General features: G+C 36.1%; 1 protein-coding gene and 1 long non-coding RNA gene across 2 annotated transcripts in view; both read left to right on the forward strand.

Annotated features, from left to right (window-relative positions):
* efna5b (ephrin-A5b) overlaps window positions 1-21,700 on the forward strand; it is a gene marked incomplete at its 5' end in the record, with an annotated part of 201,572 nt that overhangs the window by 76,218 nt on the left and 103,654 nt on the right.
* On the forward strand, window positions 6,653-11,595 carry LOC137489696 (uncharacterized). Its single transcript, XR_012384020.1, has 6 exons — window positions 6,653-8,815; window positions 9,136-9,240; window positions 10,210-10,336; window positions 10,511-10,596; window positions 10,908-10,950; window positions 11,048-11,595. It is a non-coding gene; the product is annotated as an uncharacterized lncRNA (long non-coding RNA).

A 21,700-nucleotide genomic window follows, 5' to 3' on the forward strand; every position in this document is an offset into this window, starting at 1 on the left:
TGCATGCGATACAGATACACGAACCCGTCCTGCAGACCCGTCAAACCGCAGGATTCAGACGCAAACTCTGGGAACGCAGCTGTGGTTTCGGGATTGCTCTTCTCCTTGAGAATCGTTTAGTTTTGATTACAAATCCACCCGTTTGCTGACATTGGCCCAGCCGGAGTTATGCGCAACATTAACAAGTTAATCATACCTTCGCCACAGTGTAAATAAGCCTTTAAACGCTCGTATATCTGGAGTCCTCCGGAGATCTGCTGTTTGCTCTGAAAGAGGATCCGGCGCGGCACATTTCTGCTCTTTAATACAGATATTAAGCATGAGTGCTGTTTTCTGAATGAGTGTGTGTGTGTGTGTGTGTGTGTGTGTGTGTGTGTGTGTGTGTGTGTGTGTGTGTGTGTGTGTGTGTGTGTGTGTGTGTGTTTGATGTTGAGCGATTCAGTTCAACTGTACGACTATAAACTATAAAATGTGTTTTTCCTGCTTTTTTTTCATCTGTCTGCAACACATTCCAGTTCAGTTCGAGTGTGTTTGTGTAGAGCTTTTCACAATAATTATCATTGTAAAGCAGCTTTATACAGATGATGCAAGTTATTACATTATACAGTCAACGCTAGAGGATTCCAGTGGATGAGTCTGGTATACTGTAAAAAATTATATATCACAAAAAAGTCCTGACGACAAATGCTTTTATGCTACCTTAACTTTGTTTAATATGTTAATCAGCTGCATTGTTTAAATTATACAAAGGATAACTTAATGGTTCTGATCATATACACAGCGCAATAAGGCGCAAGACGTGTATGGTGCGATTTCTCAACTTAAACACCGAAAACTGGACTGACACTGTTTCAATTTACTATAATCTTCTATGTAAAGCTGCTTTGGCACAATCCACATTGTAAAAGGGCTATAGAAATAAAGATGAATTTAATATATTTGTTGCTATTTTCAGACCAGTGCAACAGTAATTTTCCTGTTTTGTGTCATGTTGTTTACATGGTAAATCCATTTGAGACACTTTGTGGATGGGTGTGCTGGTCTATAAAGGAGGTGTGTTAAGGCCAGTGCTTTGTAAATTGATACATGCCTGTAGCCAAAGTGGGATATATCGGCCGATATTCTTTTTATGCATACTGTAATACAGCCTGACTGATATGTTTTTTTGGTGGGGGTTGATACTATTATCAGGAAGTAAAATAAAATACAAATATTGATATATCAGATAATATTCTTATATTCATATTAGTACAACCTAACCGATATGTCTTTTTTTGGGCCGATTCTGATATCAAGGAGTGAAAAATATCAATATGGATATATCAGCTGATATTCTTTATATGCATATACTAGTAGAGCCCAACCAATATGGTTTTCGGGGCTGATACTGATATCAGGGAGTAAAAAATACTAATATTGATATATTGGCCGATATTCTTTAAATGCATATTATACTACAGCCTCACTGATTTGTTTTTTTGGGCCGATACCGATATCAGGGAGTAAAAAAATACAAATATAGATGTATTAGACAATATTTTTATATGCATATTATAGTACAGCCAGACTGATATGTTTTTTTGAGGCTGATGCCGATGTCAGGGAATTAAAAATTACATTAAAAATATGTTTTTTTCTGACCGTTGCTGATATCAGGGTGTAAAATTGTCCAATAACGATATATCGGCTGATATTCTTTATATCGCAGCTTTTTACAGAAAGTGCACGTTATTACATTATACAGTCAATGTTAAAGGAGTCCAGTGGATGAGTCTGGTATACTGTAAACGATTATATCACAAAAAAGTCCTGACAAAATATGTTTTTATGCTACTTTAACTTTGTTTAATATGTTAATCAGCTGCATTGTTTAAATTATACAAAGTATAACTCAATGGTCCTGATCATATACACAGCGCATTAAGGCGCAAGACGTGTATGGTGTGATTTCTCAACTTAAACACTGAAAACTGGACTGACACTGTTTCAATTTACTATAATCTTCTATGGCGACGTAGTGGCGCAGTAGGTAGTGCTGTCGCCTCACAGCAAAAAGGTCGTTGGTTCGATCCTTGGCTCAGTTGGCGTGTCTGTGTGGAGTTTGCATGTTCTCCCTGCATTCACGTGGGTTTCCTCCGGGTGCTCCGGTTTCCCCAACAGTCAAAAGACATGCGGTACAGGTGAATTGGGTAGGCTAAATTGTCCATAGTGTATGAGTGTGTGTGTGTGAATGTGTGTGTGGATGTTTCCCAGAAATGGGTTGCGGCTGGAAGGGCATCGGCTGTGTAAAAATGTGCTGGATAAGTTGGCGGTTATTCCGCTGTGGCGACCCCGAATTAATAAAGGGACTAAGCTGACAAGAAAATGAATGAATGAATAATCCTCTATGTAAAGCTGCTTTGGCACAATCCACATTGTAAAAGGGCTATAGAAATAAAGATGAATTTAATATATTTGTTGATATTTTCAGACCAGTGCAACAGTAATTTTCCTGTTTTGTGTCATGTTGTTTACATGGCAAATCCATTTGAGACACTTTGTGGATGGGTGTGCTGGTCTATAAAGGAGGTTTGGTAAGGCCAGTGCTTTGTAAATGGACACATGCCTGTAGCCAGAGGGGGTTCGGCTTCAAACGAACCACCCTTCCACAGCCAAAAGGTCCAGAATTTGTTCTTTTAATTATTTTATGTAATTTAATATTATATAATATATTATTATATAACTAATATATTTATATTCAAGAAATATATTCAGAAATTCGAATCCCGTAGAGCCTCAAAGCCACAATACTGTGACGCGAGTCACGACATAACCCGCTGAGTGGTAACATTTCAATCTTTGATGCGACATCCATACCGAGTAACGCTCTGGGTCGAAAAGAGCAAGTAGGCAGGAAAGGCAGACAGTGGTGTCACTATCACAAAATATTGAACATATGTTCAAAAACACTGCCAAACAGGGTAAGGCTAAATTTACTTACTAACAGATGAAAATCTGCCCCATCCATGAGGTTCTAGGCTAACTGGCCACATTAGCCGGGACATCCTGTATATTTATTGACTTGTCCAGCACATGACCTCCCTTTCTCTACTTTTTACATTATTATTTTTTTAATAACTGTCCGACGAAGGCTTTAATGGCAAGCGGAATCCTCAGATGTCACTTCACAGCAAAAGGCGCTAATTCTGTCACGTCTGTGTTTTTGAGGCTGTTTGCTCACTCCATTCGTTTTATTCTGATCGGATATAACTCTGATCGCTCTAACCACTTCAGACAGTGATCTGGGATGCATTCCTGATGAAACTGGACAGCTCTAATAATTTTTTAGACAAAATTAATATAAATAAAATAAATTATGAGCTGGAGCAAATCTGACCTGCGCCTGAAACACCTGTAGGCTTTCGAGCGCCGAAAACAAAGCGTTTCGAAAACGCTGGAGAGGCCGTTTTCATTCTGAAACGCTGCTGCTCCGTCTCAATGTGGATAGGGAAAAACAGGGACATCTGAAAATGGAGGCGAGGCTGCCGACATTCGCCTATCTGATTGCGACTTTTCCTCAATTTTAGGTAGTATGTGCATATTGTGAGGTGAGTGTATGTGTGTGCATATGTGTTTGTGTGTATAGTGCATTTGTATGTATATAAAGTGTATAAGTACAAGTTTGTATTTGTGTGTGTGTTTGTGCATATCTGTGACTGTGTGTATATATGTGCTTGTGTGCATCTCTGTACAGTATGTGTGTGTGTGTGTGTGTGTTTGTTTGTTTGTTTGTTTATTTGTTTGTGTGTGTAGTTTTGTGTGCATCTGTTTGTGTGTTTTTGTACATTTGTGTGCATCTGTGTACAGTGTGTGTGTGTGTGTGTGCGTGTGCGTGTGCGCTTGCGCGTGCGTGCGTGTTTATTTTTTGTGTGTGCATTTTTGTGCATCTGTGTCTGTTTGTGTGTGTGTTTTTGTGTGTGTGTGTGTGTGTGCAGCTGTGTACAGCTTGTGTGCATCTCTGTGTGTGTGTTTGTCTTTGTGTATATATGTGCTTGTGTGCATCTGTGTACAGTATGTGTGTGTGTGTGTGTGTGTGTGTGTGTGTTTGTTTGTTTGTTTGTCTGTGTACTTTTGTGTGCATTTGTGTACAGTGTGTGTGTGTGTGTGTGTGTGTGTGTGTGTGTGTGTGCGCGTGCGTGCGTGCGTGCGTGCGTGCGTGCGTGCGTGCGTGCGTGCGTGTGTGTGTGTGTGTGTGTGTGTGTGTGTGGGCGTGTGCGTGTGCGCTTGCGTGTGCATCCGTGTGTGTTTATTTTTTGTGTGTGTATTTTTGCGCATCTGTGTGTGTGTGTGTGTGTGTGTGTGTGTGTGCATCTGTGTACAGATTGTGTGCATCTGTGTGTGTGCTTGTGTTTATCAATGTATGTCTGTTTGCGTGTCTGTTTGTGTACATATCGGTTTGTGTGTGTGTGTGCTTTTGTGTTCTTTTGTGCATCTATGTATGTGTGTTTGCTGTGTATGTGTGTGTGTGTGCGCGTGCATGCATGTGTGTGTGTGTGTGTGTGTGTGTGTGTAAGTGCATGCATGTGTACCTTGAATTAATAACAATGTTGTGACCAAATTTGTGTGTGCGCATGTTGGTGCGTGCGTGCGTGCGTGCGTGCGTGCGTGTGCGTGTGCGTGTGCGTGTGCGTGTGCGTGTGCGTGTGTGTGTGTGTGTGTTTGCGTGTGTGCGTGTACATGTGTGTGTGTCTCAAGAATACTGCACTATGTCATGACCTTTCCAGCAGTAATGGGATTTTCAGGCTGTTTCTATTCTATCTGATCTTCTATCCAAGATGTTCATGTGATGTGTCATACTCTAGTGTGTGTGAGTGACTGTATTCATGTTAGTGTGTGTGTAAATTCTGCAGGGAAAAAAACATAATAAGATAAAACAAAAGGAGGATGATTCACTCAAAATAATAATAATAAAATTAAGATTAATAATAATCTCCACTGATAGTTTAGCGTGAACAGAACTGAAAGATGGATCTTCTGAGTAGTTCTGCACATTTTTACAGTCTTTGTGAATTCTGCTGCTTTATTAAGTCAGATTACGAGCCGGATCGGGCAGAAGCTCAAGCTTTTCCTCCATGAACAGTAAAGGGTGTTTATCAGTTCTCATGGTCACGAATCAGTCGAAGCTCAAAGGTGTGTGTGTGTGTGACAGAGAGACGGCCAGCAGTGTTTCTCTGTTCTGAGATCAGCACATCTGGAGTCTGTCTGACCCAGGGTCTCTTTCTTCTGCGGCGTTGGGGATTTTTGTGTGTCTTTTGCCATCATGCACAGCCAGTGTTCTCCTGTCTGACAACACTGAAAAAACGACACTATAAAACACAAAAAACCCTTTGATTTTAGGCATTTAATTATTATTTCATTTGTTTTATTTTGTTTTACTTTACGTTATTATTCAATTTCTATTTAATCAATTTTTTTTCGATTTCTTTCAGTTAAATTTTTGATTATATTTTATTCAATTTCAATTTTATTTTTAATTTAATTTAAATGTATTATTTTTATTGAAATTCTATTTCTTATTTGTTAATTTAATTTAAGTTATTTTTATTTATTTTATTCCATTTCTATTTTACTTATAAGTTAATTTTATTTATTTTTAATATTCAATTTTTATTTAATTTATTTTAATTAATTAATTTAGTTTATTCAATTTTTATTTTATTTTATTTATCTATTTCTGTTTTATTTTATTTTTAACTTTTTATATTTAATTTATTTTATTTTGTTCAATTATTTTTAATTCAACTTAATTTTATTATTTTTAATTAAATTCTATTTTAAATATTTTATTTTTTTAGTTTAATTTATATTGATTTTATTCCATTTATATTTCATTTTTAAATTTAATTTATTGTATTTTATTATTCAACTTCTGTTTCATTTAATTTTTTATTCACTTTTTTATTAGTTTATTTTATTCAGTTTCTATTTTATGTTATTTTATATTTTGTTTAATTTTATTTTATAATTTTTACTCATTCTATTTTTTCAGTTCCTATTTATTTACTTAATTTCTGTTTGTTCATTTCATTCCATTTTTTATTTAATTTAATTGTATTATTTAATTTCTGTTTTATTTTATTTATTTTAATTGATTAATTAATTTAAATATTTTATTTTATTTTATTTTATTTATATTAATTTTAATTTATTTTAAATGACAATGCATTCTGGGGTCCTGATGCAAAATGTGCACTGTGAACTAACAGTCACAATTGTTCTGTGTAACTACAGCACAGTTATTTTACATTACAGTTTATTTACAGTACACTTGTAAATTTTAACAGTAATACTGTAAACATTAGTTAACATTGTTGCAGATGAAATGAAACACAGAAAACATGATTTAAATATCTTCCAGCTGGCTAGATAATATAATACAGTAATAATACTGAAGCCTCTATTTCACGATTGGTTTCACTCATCCACCATGTTTGTAGTTTGTTTACATTTTCTCCCCGAGTTTGTAGTTCAAATCAAATTTACATCCAACGTGCAGTGCATTGTGGGTAATATTAGCGGTTAGAATAAAGACAGTTCTACACTTCACATTTCTAAAGGGAATAGTACACCTATACAGAAAACATTTCCATACTCTTTTCAACATACCATGAATTGGGACACCCTGATTCTATCTTTGAAGACTATTTAGGATGGACAGTGTGTGAATTGAGATGCAGCATTTTTCTTCTTCTCCTGGTGTGTTCTGGATGTTTCACCTGTTGTTTTCATTAGCGAGCTCGGCTTCGGGCTTCAGTTCAGGTGTTTCTGATTTAAGCTTCATCTCTTCGCTGGTATTCAGAGCATGAGTCTGTGTTTTATCCTCTGAACGGCCCGCAGGTGTCCGTGTGCAGGTCACGAGCTGCTGAAATGGGGAATATCTTCATCCTCTCCTGCATAATCTCTCAACGCTTTGCTCAAACACGTGAAAACTGACGCTAGCACAGAAGAAATCTGCATGAGTTCAGGCTGAAGTGAACATCATTCTCTCCCTGCGGAAGTTTGCAGTGAAAAGGTGTTTAGCAGTTATAATGTTTTTTTAGCAGTTAGCAGTGAAAAAGAGGGTTTTTAACAATGAAACAGAGGGGTTTTAGCAGTTAGCAGTGAAATAGAGGGGTTTTAGCAGTGAAATAGAGGGGTTTTAGCAGTTAGCAGTGAAATAGAGGGTTTTTGGGAGTGAAACAGAGGGGTTTTAGCAGTTAGCAGTGAAATAGAGGGTTTTTAGGAGTGAAACAGAGGGGTTTTAGCAGTTAGCAGTGAAATAGAGGGTTTTTAGCAGTTAGCAGTGAAACAGAGGGTTTTTAGGAGTGAAACAAAGGGGTTTTAGCAGTTACAGTGAAATAGAGGGTTTTTAGGAGTGAAACAGAGGGGTTTTAGCAGTTAGCAGTGAAATAGAGGGTTTTTAGCAGTGAAATAGAGGGGTTTAGCAGTTAGCAGTGAAATAGAGGGTTTTTAGGAGTGAAACAGAGCTGTTTTAGCAGTTAGCAGTGAAATAGAGGGTTTTTAGGAGTGAAACAGAGGGGTTTTAGCAGTTAGCAGTGAAATAGAGGGTTTTTAGCAGTGATATAGAGGGGTTTTAGCAGTTAGCAGTGTGTTTTGTTTAGCAGTTGGCTGTAAAATACACTATTTTGTTTAATAGTTAGCAGTGAAATTGAGTGTTTTGGTTAGCATTTAGCAGTGAATGTGTTTTAGCAGTGATTGATTTGTTTATCAGTTAGCAGTGAATTACTTATTTGTTTCGCAGTTAGCAGTGAAAGTGTTTCTAAGCAGTTAATAAAATAAAGTGTTTTGTTTAGCATTTAGCAGTAAAATACACTATTTTGTTTATTATTTAGAAGTGAAAGTAGTTTAGTAGTTAAAAGTTAAATAGTGTTACCAGTGAAATAGTTTTGTTTAGCAGTTAGCACTAAAATAGAGTGTTTACCTATAAGCAATGAAAAAAGTATTTTATTTAGCAGTTAGCAATGAAATGGAGTGTTTTAGCAGAAAGATAAAGTATTAAGTTTAGCAGTTAGAAGTGAAATAAACAGTTTTTAGCAGTTAGCAATGAAATACAGTGTTTGCATCAGTGAAATAGTGTTTTTAGCAGTTAGCAGTAAAATACACTATTTTGTTTAACAGTTAGCAATGAAATACAGTACTTTGTACCAGTGAAAATAGTGCTTTTAGCAGTTAGCAGTGAAATATACTGTTTTGTTTAGCAGTTAGCAATACTGTGTTTGTACAAGTGAAATTGTGCTTTTAGCAGTTAGCAGTGAAACAGACTGTTTTGTTTAGCAGTTAGCAACAAAATACAGTGTGTGTATCAGTGAAATTGTGTTTTTAGCAGTTAGCAGTAATATACTCTTTTTTGTTTAACCTTTAGCAATGAAATACAGTGTTTGTGCCAGTGAAGCAGAGTGCTTTTAGCAGTTAGCAGTGAAATAGAGTGCTTTAGCAGTTAGCAGTGAAATAGAGCTTTCACCAGTTAGCAGTGAAATAGACTGTTTTGTTTAGCAGTTAGCAATACAGTGTTTGTACAAGTGAAATAGAGTGTACACAGCAAATTCATCAGAGTTAAATTCTCGGTGTTGAAGCATTTCAGAGTAAAGTGTTGACGTTAAAGAGTTAGATTTTGATAAATGAATATAATAAGAGTTAGAATTGATTTTATTCAGTGCGAAATCAAGGAGTTATCTTTTCAACACTTGGTGGTGTTATTTCCAACATCCGGGAATTCATGCAGCCCCAGTCACTGAAGAATTTGCCATTTTCCATCTGAGGTTTAGAACAGCAACTGGTGAGTCAAACTACCTAAATGTTGGTATTTTACTGACTTTCTTTAAGGAAATACAGTTGTAAACATATTGTTAAGTTAATAACTTTAGAATGGAGTGACAATTTTAAACTTCTGAGGTTCATTCATGGTCGTTTGTGTATCTAGCTTAACTGCATTACTATTGACTTCTTTTCAAGAATGTTTTTATATATGCCCACGCTTACATAGTGCATAAAAACATCAAATGTACATGTTCAACACATTTCTGTCACGCTTAATGCTATTTTGTGCGTTGTTACCCATCTGTAAAATAAAATCGACACTTCTCCTTTAATTCGAAGCAAACTAGCGAGGGAATCCCCGAAGCAGCCTAGCCTACTCTGCCTGGATGCTAACGGCAACACAGGACGGTTTCCATGAGCTCTGGAGTTTCTAAAACATATCTGGTGAGTAAATGAACATGCTTACTTGTAAAAGGCTTCCTGACTGAAACATGTGATTGTTTGTTATTCGTGTACGTTAATTTGGTTATTTTAAACACCGCAGCCCTTTTAAACTGGTTCATTCGTGGCCGTCCATATAACGTTAAGTTAGTCCATAGACTCGTGTGATAACGTAACAGTTACGCTTGAATTATATTAAGTGTTGACAACCATTAAAGTCGGAATGTTAACATTAATGTCTTTAAATGACCGCGTTTGCACTTTATCAGACATTTGACGTTACAGAAGTCTCCCGGAAGTTGCGGGACTAACGTTAACGTTATCCCGCAAATGCACAGAGACTCCCAGATGCCCAAGTAGTTGCCCGCAAATGAATGATAATCTCCTGGAAATCGCGCGTCTCCCGCCCGGTCATTAAACACTTTGCACACCCCTCTCCACCGCATCCCTCCTAGCTCTTCAGGTACGTCGCACGCAAGTCACCCCCACCGCTCTTTAGGTACGTCGCGCGCAACTCATCTCATTGCTCTTCAGGTACTCATCTCTCCCGCTACCTCCCGCAAATCAACTCTGTATCCCCCGAAAATGACTTTTCCCAACTCGGGATGTCTGACGTTAGTAAGTTAGGCTATTTCTGTAGTCAGGAACATCTTAGTCAAGCTTTTTCTCCCGCATGATATTGTGCTTAAAACTATAGGCTAAACTTAGCATGAACTTTACACAACATTTCCGTTTTATTAAAGACAATTTAGTGCGTTGTAAACAGCCACATGTCTGTAAAATTAATCAACTGATTCATATTTAAGCAGCCTAATGATGATACAAGTTTGATTTGTAGATTTATTATCAATAATCAACATCTGAATCAAAAGATATGTGAAAATGTGTGAGGCATACTTTGTGATGTTTATCTCTTTTATCTGAAGGTTATGCATATGTGTTAGATACTAATGTGTTGTTGTTTTTTAACAGCCACAGTTCTCTATACAATAACACAAGACCCTGTGACGGTGGCTGATTAGAGACGGATGGTGTATTTCCAGAGTTGGTGAAATGACCAAGCACACCTTCTTGGTCATATGTGGTGATAATAATGAAGGTATGTTTGATAAAGTTCTGTATTTGTTTCACAATAAGCTGAGAGGGTATTAGAGCATTAGAGAATAACAAATGACATGATGGTGATAAGTTTTGTATTGTGGGTGAACTGTTACTTAAATAATGTTTTGCTCTGCTTTGCACTTTTCCTCTTCTGCTTATCCTAATATTTTAGATTATATTTGGACCTGAAACATCTGCTAGACTCCAGGAAAGGTGGCGTCAATACTGGACCTGAAAGGGCCTAACAAGTTGAATCTGGTAAAGAAACATGCACGCACACACACACACGCACACACACATGCACGCACACGCTTACAGAAAACTGTAAGTTTATGAATATTTTTTACACTGTGGCCAATATTTTGGGGAAGTCAGCATCACTAAATGATATAAAATATTTTAAGCTCCTCTAAATTTTGCTCCAAGTGTTGTGTTAAATTCAGGATTCTGGACAGACAGCTGCCTGTTTTTCCAGTTCTAGCCATAGTGGTTAACCTAATTGTTTTTGGAGATCCAACAGTGATGTATGTGTTTTTTTCTACTTTTCCATATCCTGTCACCTCAACCAGCTGGGAGAGTCAAGTTGTGGATCATCATGAAGATTTTCAAAAGGTGAGTTTAGATTTCTTAAATGTTTTATTTACTTTAAATGTTCTTTTAAATATATCATAGAATTTGATTGCAATTTGTTTTCAAACATTTTTCTTAGTCATGCTGGAGTCTTGAAGAGTTCTTAGATGAGCATCACCCTACAGTATATCCGTGCATCAGGAACCACCAGACGAGCGATCAGCAGCTGCTACATCGTCATGGATAAAAAGGTCATCCTGTGGCTGGAAAGCACTTCATTCACAGGACATGCTTGATGAGATTTCCTAGCTCCAGTTTGTTTTCACACAAGTTTACAGTATTTATACCTTCATTTAAACTGCTGTGTTTGATATGGAGGACCAAGGAAACACCAGAAGTGAAAGATTTGCACGCCAAGTTGTTTAAAATGTTATTTCACAAGAAAACTATGAGTTCAGAAGAAAACTATGAGTGACGCTATATTGAACTTTCAAATTGCTCTGATGAAACATCAAGTTTGGACCAAAGGACTGAAACAGCCTTTTTGAGCACTGGTCATACATATGTTGTTGATACTGTCTGTACTAATAAAACATTTAAAGCATATTTGACATTGTTGCATTTTAAAAACTGAATGAATTGTTGAAGTGGTGAATGTTTTCAAATAAAATGTTTTTTATTTTGTAATTTACAGTCTATTTGACCTTTTTACCATATTTACACTCAAGAGAGTTGAATAAAATAACAATATATTACACCAGGCGGTGTTAAATATAGTTACATATTTTAACTCTGCCCAGAGTTAAAATTAACCCTTTCTTTGGTGTCAATGTGACAACCCTTTTGAAAGTGTTGATTTAAGTCTGTTTTGAGTGGACCCCATGAGACACTTTCAAAGGGTTGAAATTAACACCCATAGAGTTGTTTTGGGTCCCCATATTTTGCTGTGTATTTAGCAGTTAGCAGTGAAATAGACTGTTTAGTTTAGCAGTTAAGCAATAAAATAAGTGTTTTTACGTGCTTTTAGCAGTTAGCAGTGAAATACTGTTGTGTTTAGCAGTTAGCAATAAAATACATGTTTTTACCAGTGAAATAGAGTGCTTTTAGCAGTTAGCAGTGAAACAGACTGTTTTGTTTAGCAGTTAAGCAATAAAATAAGTGTTTTTACGTGCTTTTAGCAGTTAGCAGTGAAATACTGTTTTGTTTAGCAGTTAGCAATAAAATACATGTTTTTACCAGTGAAATAGTGTGCTTTTAGCAGTTAGCAGTGAAACAGACCGTTTTGTTTAGCAGTTAGCAATACTGTGTTTGTACAAGTGAAATAGAGTGCTTTTAGCAGTTAGCAGTTGTTTTGTTTAGCAGTTAGCAATAAAATACATGTTTTTACCAGTGAAATAGTGTGCTTTTAGCAGTTAACAGTTGTTTTGTTTAGCAGTTAGCAATAAAATACGTGTTTTTACCAGTGAAATAGAGTGCTTTTAGCAGTTAGCAGTGAAACAGACTGTTGTGTTTAGCAGTTAGCAATAAAATACATGTTTTTTCCAGTGAAATAGAGTGTTTTTAGCAGTTAGCAGTGAAACAGACTGTTTTGTTTAGCAGTTAAGCAATAAAATACATGTTTTTACGTGCTTTTAGCAGTTAGCAGTGAAATACTGTTTTGTTTAGCAGTTAGCAATAAAATACATGTTTTTACCAGTGAAATAGTGTGCTTTTAGCAGTTAGCAGTGAAACAGACCGTTTTGTTTAGCAGTTAGCAATACTGTGTTTGTACAAGTGAAATAGAGTGCTTTTAGCAGTTAGCAGTTGTTTTGTTTAGCAGTTAGCAATAAAATACGTGTTTTTACCAGTGAAATAGTGTGCTTTTAGCAGTTAGCAGTTGTTTTGTTTAGCAGTTAGCAATAAAATACGTGTTTTTACCAGTGAAATAGAGTGCTTTTAGCAGTTAGCAGTGAAACAGACTGTTTTGTTTAGCAGCTCCACAGTGAAATTATTGGTTTTCTCTTATATTTCCTCAGTTTGACCGCTCTGCTCTGCTTGTTTGGGTTGTGAATGTGTCTCTGTGTGCGGGTCAGAGCTCCTGATGTCCTGCTGTTTGTGATTGTCCTGTTAAAGCCACAGATGCTCTATGTGTCCGTCGGCATCATTAATCTTCTGGCCCAGCAGCAGAAACTCTGAGCAGATCTCCCGAATCCTCTGATTTATGGAGAGCGAGGTGATGCAGATGAGCCGGAGAACAGAGAAGATCGATACTCCCGAGTAAAGTGATGTCCATTTGGGTAATGGACAATGGGATCATAACTGCTGTTGTAGAGTTAAGTGGACGGAGCCAAACGCCCTCTTCATTATCTCATACATTCAGGGCTTCTCTGCGTTAAGTCAATTACAACTCTGAGCACAGAAAAGACATTTAACTTGCTCAGAGAGACGGAAAAAGCATCTGTTGGCCATCACAAATGAGTTTCTGCAGACTCACGATTACGCTCAGAGACACGATCAGCACATCTGCTCTTAAATAAATAAATAACCCTACTGATAAAACCAACTTAAACCAGCCTAGGCTGGTTAGCTGGTTTTAGCTGGTCGACCAGGCTGGTTTTTTAGGGGTTTCCAGGCTGATTTCCAGGCATTTCCAGCCAGTGGTCCGTTCTTCGCACCTCGCTTAAATGATCTAAGATGATTTGGCAGATCCTGGATCTTTTAATCTTGATAACTGATTTGGTTCTTCAAACAAGTTCGCGAATCAGATTAAAATGTCTGGTTGAACTGATCTGGGATCGCTGTGTGTGTTGTGAAGGACAGATCTATCGATCCTCGAACTCATGATCAGCAATGCATTGATTGGCTGACGGCACAGCAGCGTAATGACATCATCTGATTAATATTCAATTATCCATGTGAGCAAAATTACATCAAGTTTGCGGTAAACGGTTTGTTAAATATGATACGCAATTACGCCTTGTTGTGGTCTGCATGCTTGGCTCTTTTATGTGTCAAGAGCAATTCATTTAGTTTTACAGTTAGAGCTTATTTTTCTTATTATAGTAGTCATATTAGTATTATAGCAGCCGTTTTTTTAATCAGTGTAAAGAATAACTGGATGTTTTCAAAAGCATTTTGATATCATAAGGTGTCTGCAGCTTTTGTGAAGCATCAAATCACTGGCATATTAGTTGTCAAATCATGTTCATGACTGCATAAATGTATTATTGCTTTTAAAAAAGTCACATATTGTGCATTTCTATTATCATACACAAATTGTACTAAAGCGATCTAAAAAGTTCATATCAATAAGTTTTCTCTTTGCACCACCAGGTGGCAGTCTTTGTACTTTCATTTCGGGGGTGCAGATTGCATAAGTTTTATTAATATATAACTTTATTTATTTTATTAATTACCATAACTTTATATAATTTAAAAATTTTTTAGTATTTTCTCAAGTGTATATAACGACTACTGTTAGAAAATATCAGCATTGGGAACATACTTTCTGTATTATCTTTGCTTGAACTGAGCCGATCTCATCCTGTTTATATAAATTGAACCTGCTCCCGACCAGGTTTGAGCTAGCAGAACTGTTGCTATGACAACAACTCACAGATCAGTTTTGAAGAACGAAGCGATCCTGGATTGTGTCAAATCGTCGATATCCAAATCCAGCTAACTGAGTAATCCACGTACAAAGAACGGACCCCTGGTCTTAGCTGGACAGGCTGGGAGATGACCAGCTAAAACCAGCTTGACCAGCCTAGCCAGGATGGGAGCCCAGCCAAAACCAGCTATGTCCAGCTTAAACCAGGGTGGTCAAGCTGATTTTAGCTGGATATAGCTGGTCATTTTCCAGCCTGACCAGCTAAGAACAGGCTGGAAACCAGCCTGGAAATGGCCAAAACCCCTCTAAAACCAGGCTGGTCAAACAGCTAAAACCAGCCAACCAGATTAGGCTTGTTTAAGCTGGATTTTTCAGCAGGGAAAGTAAGTAAATAAAATAAATAAATAAGCTAATGTAAATAAGTACATACATAAATAAATAAATAAATAAATAAATAAATAAATAAATATGTTTAGATATAGACAAAACAACTAGTAAAAAATTTAATGTATTTATTGTATTGCAGTAAGACCTCATTACTTATCAAAACAAAACTGGTTACACTGAAGTGTTCATTCATTCATATGGGTACAATACCACAGTTAATGTCAGATGCTGTAGTAAAATCTGACGGGCAGCTTCAGAAAATCTGTGATCAATTTGACTTCTTTGACTTCCTTTTCTTTTCGGCCTTTATTAATCTAGGGCCACTACAGTGGAATAAACCAGCATGTTTTACGCAATGAATGCCCTTTCAGCTGCAACCCATTAATGGGAAGCACCCATACAAACTCATTCACACTTATACACTGGCCAATTAAGTTAATCAATTCCCCTATAGCGCACGTGTTTGGACAGTGGCACCCGGAGGAAACCCTCACCAACATGGGGAGAACATACAAACTCCACACAGAAATGTCAACTGATCCAACCAAGGCTCGAACCAGCGACCTTCTTGCTGTGAGGCGATTGTGCTAACCACTGAGACACTATTGTTTTATTTTACTTTATTTGACTTTATTTTACACACACGTGCACTCACACACACAAGCAGCCTGTCAGATTTTACTACAGCATCCGACATTAACTGTGATGTTGTAGCCATATGCAGAAGGTGACGTGTTTGTGTGTGTGTGTGTGTGTGTGACTCTTCAATGTCGTGGTTTTCTGTCCTTCTGTATGTGTGTTTATGTTTTAAACACAAGTCAGATTTTGTCGTGTGAATGTGTTTGTAGTTTTGTGATGTACAGGATGCTGACAGTCTGTCGCAACTCTGCGTTTGTGAGCGATGTGTGTGAGTTTTGATGCTGATGTGTGTGTGTGTGTGTTTTAATGCTGATAAAAGCGGTTTGTTCTCCTGAAGCTCCAGCAGGTGTTTCCCTTTGCTCTGCTCTTTTCTCTCAGTTTGGAGGAGTTTGATTTCATCCAGCAGCTTCATATAGAAAACCAAAGGCAGAAATAAAGCAGTGTGTGTGTGTGTGTGTTGAGGCTCAGACACCAGTTGAGAGGCTGATAGCACTATATTTCCATTCAAATATGTGAATTAAATTTGCGAATATTAATAATAAATAATTATAAATAATAAAAATTGCGAATAAAGCAGCGTATTCATCCAATGAGTGAAGAATTTGATAATTATACATACAGTGCTCAGCATATATGCATACAGTACACCTCCATTTAAATGAATATTTTCTGTAGGAAGATTTACCATATTATATTTGTGCATATACGCTCGATTAGTCAGTACCGAAGACAAATCTGGAGCTAATCTAACAAAATAACTTGCAATAATGGTTTAAAAATTAGTAGGCCAAATTTATATGTTAGGGGAAACTATTAAATAACACTTTCAAAAATAGCAAGAATCAAGAGAAACAAAAAATATATACAATTTTGTTGAAATGTAGTTTGCATTTTTTTTTTTGTGCAATATTTTGCATGAGTTTAATTGTACAATCTTTCCATTTCTAAATATGTTCTGTGACTAAAATATTATTTTCATGTTTAATGAATCTGTTTTGTTCAAATGCACCAATATATATATAAATGCTTTTTATTATGATTTTGTCAATATGTTTGTTTATTTGTTTGTTTGTTTGTTCATTTAACTTTGTACCATATTTCCAGTTACAAATTATTATTATTTTTTTTTAATTTACTTAGATTTTAAATGTAGTTTTCATTATGTTTTGTAGAATTTGTTATTCAGTCATTTTCTTCTCAGCTTAGTCCCTTTGTTAATCCAGGGTTGCCACAGCGGAATGAACCGCCAACTCATCCAGCAAGTTTTTACAGAGCGGATGCCCTTCCAGCCGCAACCCATCTCTGGGAAAGAATTTGTTATTTTTGGCTAATTTTTATCTTCTATAATATTTATATTTGTGTTTTATTTCAGATGATTATTATTATTATTATTAATTTATTAATTCATTCATTCATTTTCTTTTCGGATTAGTCCCTTTTTTAATCTGAGGTCGCCACAGCGAAATGAACCGCCAATTTATCTAGCATGTATTTGTTCGCAGCAGATGCCCTACAACAGTGTTTTTTCTTCTTTTTTTTACTTTTTAAGAACAGTAACCCACCATTTTTAACTTTAAAAGCACATTTTAATTTAAATGTTCTTAATAATTGGAACTATTATGCCTCGTTTTTGAACTGTTGAGAGTTTTAGCTGCTTTACTGGACCTAATATGCTACTTTATTCCAGTACTGCTCATTATGGTGGTACTTGCAAAGACAACGTTTTTCTGAGGTGGTACTTGATGAAAAACGTTTGAGAACCACTGCCCTACAAGCTGCAACTCATCACTGGGAAACATCCATACTCACTCATTCACACACACACTCCAGTCAAATATAGCATACCCAATTCCCCTATACCACGTCTTTGGACTGTGGGGGAAACCGGAGCACCTAAAGGAAACCCACGCCAACATGGAGAGAACATGCAAACTCCACACAGAAATGACAACTGACCTAGCCGAGGCTCGAACCAGCGACCTTCTTGCTGTGAGGCGAATGTGCTACCCACTGCGCCACTGCGCCGCCAGGTTATTATTATTATTACATTGTTTTGCACATTGTTTTGTTTATTTCCGATCTTCATTTGGTTTTTTATCTGCATTTGTTGTTGTTTATTTTTTTATTTAATTTTATACACTTTTATTTCACTTGTTGTTTATTTTTGTTTTATTCTTTTTGTTTGTTATTTATTTGTATTTGTATTTTATTATTTTTTAATTTTTTTTATTTATTTTACTTTATTTTATTTCATTTGTTTGTTTCATTTTAAAATAATCTTTTTTCTTATTTATTTTGTTATTTATTTTGCTTTATTTTTTATTTCATTTTATTTTATTTGTAATTTATAAAAAATTGTATTTAATTTAGTTTTGTTTTATTTTATTTTATTTGTTTTTCATTTGCTATTTATTTTATTATTTTCATTTTATATTATCATTTTATTTTATTTCATGATTTATTTATTTTATTTTATTGTTTATTTTTAGTTTGTCATTTATTTATTTATTTAACTTTATTTTATATAATTTATTTTATTTTACTTTATCTTATTTTACTTTATTTTATTTAATTTCCTTTTATTTCATTTCATTTTTGCCTCATTTGTATGACAGTCAGAGACATGATCATTTCTCAAGTGGAGATATTCCTCTTCCAGCCCATTGTGAACATGTTTATTCATTCCTGCCTGCGAGAAACAGCAGCACAAATGCAGCCCGGCAGCAAAATGTGGCACTTCAAATTGCATTTGCTTGGTTGCGTATGAAAAAAAAAAAGTGATTTTATTTCCTCTGGCCAGCGCCGGTCCAGCAAGCCGTCCGTGATGGATGGCTGTCCGGAGGCTGCGTTCAGCAAATAAGCCGTATATGTCATGTGCATATATACGTGTGCAGGGATTTTGATCTGTTTATGCGGCGTCTGGCAGGTGTGGAGATGATCATCCCAGTGTTTCTGTCCATCTGCTGATGAAAACACGCATGCATGAGTTTCTGGAGCCGCTGTGTGTGTGTGTGTGTGTGTGTGTGTGTGTGTGTGTGTGTGTGTGTGTGTGTGTGTAAACAGATGCAGGAGATCAGCACTCGTATTCACATTCATAAAACATTACTAAGAGTTTTGATGAATAGCAGTGAAGGTTTTTAGCTCATAGTTGTCTCCTAACGCTGTTTTTGTATTGTTTCTTTTTGAAATATCTAAGATAGTCTTATATTGAGAAGCATTTTCTACACAAGCAAAAAAATAATCTTGTTTTAAGAAATAATGAGTCAAAATGAAGTGCTGTTCCTTAAAACAAGCAAAATAAACTGACAATGGGCTGAGTAGGAGGGTAGGGGGGAAGCTTTTCCTACAGATTTGTTCATGGGAACGTTTTGTACAGTGCAATATTATGTTGCTATAGTCAAATTATTTTAGCATGCCCAGATTATTAGTATCTGAAATGTTTCAGCATATCAAAAATGTTTTAGCATGGTTTAAATTTTTACTCAAGTGAGGCAAAAGTGGTGCTAATCGATTAGAGAAAATACCAATAAAAGGTCCATACACCGTTCCAATCAAGCTGTACAACTGTTTATTGCTGGTACATACAGCTGATATCAATTATAATAATAATAACCATCATATTCATAAGCCATATTCAATAATGAGTCATAAAAATGCGTAAAAGGCTTATCACAAGATTATCACAAGTGCTATCATCTTTCTCTCCAAGGACTGGGGAGCCCGTTGCAGGCACATTGGAAGATTAACACATTAGTCCGAGAATGCCGGGCGATGCGCGGTTGTACCACGGCTGAGCTTCCAATGTTACTACAAGAAGTTCTCACCTTTATAGTCAAAATTTTGGTGCTGGTTAAAGGTCAGCCTGCTAGTTGAGAGAGTGGAGAGAGTTGATCAGGGTCCTCTCTCTCTCAACTAGTTGCACATTATTTTTAATTGCACAGCAAAAGTCAGAGGTTCTGAACTACCAGCATGACTGGAGTCAATAGCCCCTTTCACACAGTGATACCGGTAAATATCCGGAAAATTTCCGGAAAGACTTTACCGGTATATTCAAAAAAGCGCTGTTCACACAGGCGAGGACGTTACGGAAATTTTCCGGAAAAGAGCATTCACACATCCATTCCAAAATACCGGTAAATTCTGACATCATTCACCACAAATGAGCTTTAAACGGCTGCGCTTGTGTTTGTAAACATTTGACTAAATTACAAACTCTGTGGATGATCAATATTGTGAACAACTTTCGCAGGATCACTTTCGCATGTCGAGATGTTCATAATATGTGCGTGTGCAGGCGCTCACAGGCTGTTTCACAGGCACACGAACGTAAACAAACAACGGCTTATCATAAGCATCTCATCGATGATTATTTACACAATTGGCATTAAGAAGAACATATAAACGTGATCTGACTATCTTCTAGCAGCTAAATGTGTCTGGAAAAATATTCTAAGGTTTTTATTCTCATAAACCGCGCGGACGTAAATGCGTCTGACTGTTGTGATTGGCTTAAGCAGACGTCTCACGTCAGCACGTTCTAGACGTGCACGCGCTTATTACGGGAATCTTCCTTCTACATTCACACAGCGCAGCATTCCGGCAAATTGCCGGTAATGTTACAACTTCTCTTTCCGGAAAATAGCCAGAACGAATTTACCGGTATTTTCAAAAAGGACCTGTTCACACATACAACCTTTCCGGAAAATTGCCGGTAATTTTCCGGAAAGGTCTGTATGTGTGAAAGGGGCTAATGTCCTAACCTTCCCTTCTAGTCACTGGGTCATGTGTTGAGTACATCAGAGTATGATTATTCTACCCCTGACCCTCTCTTTATCATCTTGGTTCTTCGTTAAACGTAACACAAACGTGTGCACACAGTGATTGGCTGATGGATTGGGGGGATAAATGGATAATTTGTTTATAGTAACTTTGTAGAGCCCAATATTATTTTGCGATGGTCAAATAAGGTTTTTAGTTCAGAGTTTTCTCCTAACAGTACAAAAAATGCTTTTCTTAAGAGTTTTTGTCTTGCCTCTAGCACAAATATCTGAAAACTCCCCAATTAAGAAGCATTTTCTAGACAGTAATCTGCCAATGGAGTTAGTAAAATAACCTTGTGTCAAAATGAAAAACAATATTATTTTGTTTACCTCATTGGCCGATTATTTTGCTTGTTTTAAGGAAAAACTCTCTTAATTTTGGCATATTATTTCTTAAAACCAGAAAGTATTTTTGCTTGTCTTGAAAATGCTTCTTGAATCAATAATTGTTCAGATATTTGGACTAGAAACAAGACCAAAACTCTAAGTAAGAAAAGCATTTCTTAAAGCTGTTGAGACGAACTTTAGAGAGAGTCTGGAGCTGCAAGAGTGGGCGGGGTCTACTTTGTGTTATCGAAGATGTTAGCGTGATTATTAACTTTGCCCGCAGTGATTGGCTGATGGGTAGGAGGGGGAGGAGTTTCTTTTAAAGATTTGTTTATAGTACTTTGTAGAGCCCAATATTATGTTGCGACGGTCAAATAATGGATTGGGAAGGATAAACAAATAACATTGGTACATTCCAGACCACTTAGTGTTCTGATAAATAGCAGTGAAGGTTTTTAGCTCAGAGTTTTCTCCTAACACTACAAAAAAATGCTTTTCTTAAGAGTTTTTGTTTTGCCTCTAGTACAAATATTTGAAAATTCTTGAATTAAGAAGCATTTTCTAGACTGTAATCTGTCAATGGAGTTAGTAAAATAATCTTGTGTCAAAATGAAAAACAATATTATTTTGTTTACCTCATTGGCAGATTATTTTGGTTGTTTTAAGGAAAAACTCTCTTAATTTTAACTTATTATTTGCTTAAAATACATATAAAAGAAATTAATAAATTTGAAATATTAATATTGTAATAAATAAAAGAAATAATGCATCAAAAATAAGTGAGTTTTTTCTGAAAAACTATTTTTTTTGCTTACCCCATTGGCAAATTATAGGACAAACCCACTTAATTTTTACATATTAATTCTGAAAATTATTTTAATTTACTTTATAATTTCTGAAAGTGTTTTTGCTCGTCTCGAAAATGCTTCTTGATATAAGAATTGTCAGATATTTTAGATATTAGAAACAAGACAAAAACTCTAATATACGATATTGAGTCTAAACTATTGAGTCTTGACACTGCTGAATC

This window comes from Danio rerio, chromosome 8, assembly GCF_049306965.1.
Source record: "Danio rerio strain Tuebingen ecotype United States chromosome 8, GRCz12tu, whole genome shotgun sequence".
NCBI classification, from domain to species: Eukaryota; Metazoa; Chordata; class Actinopteri; order Cypriniformes; family Danionidae; genus Danio; species Danio rerio.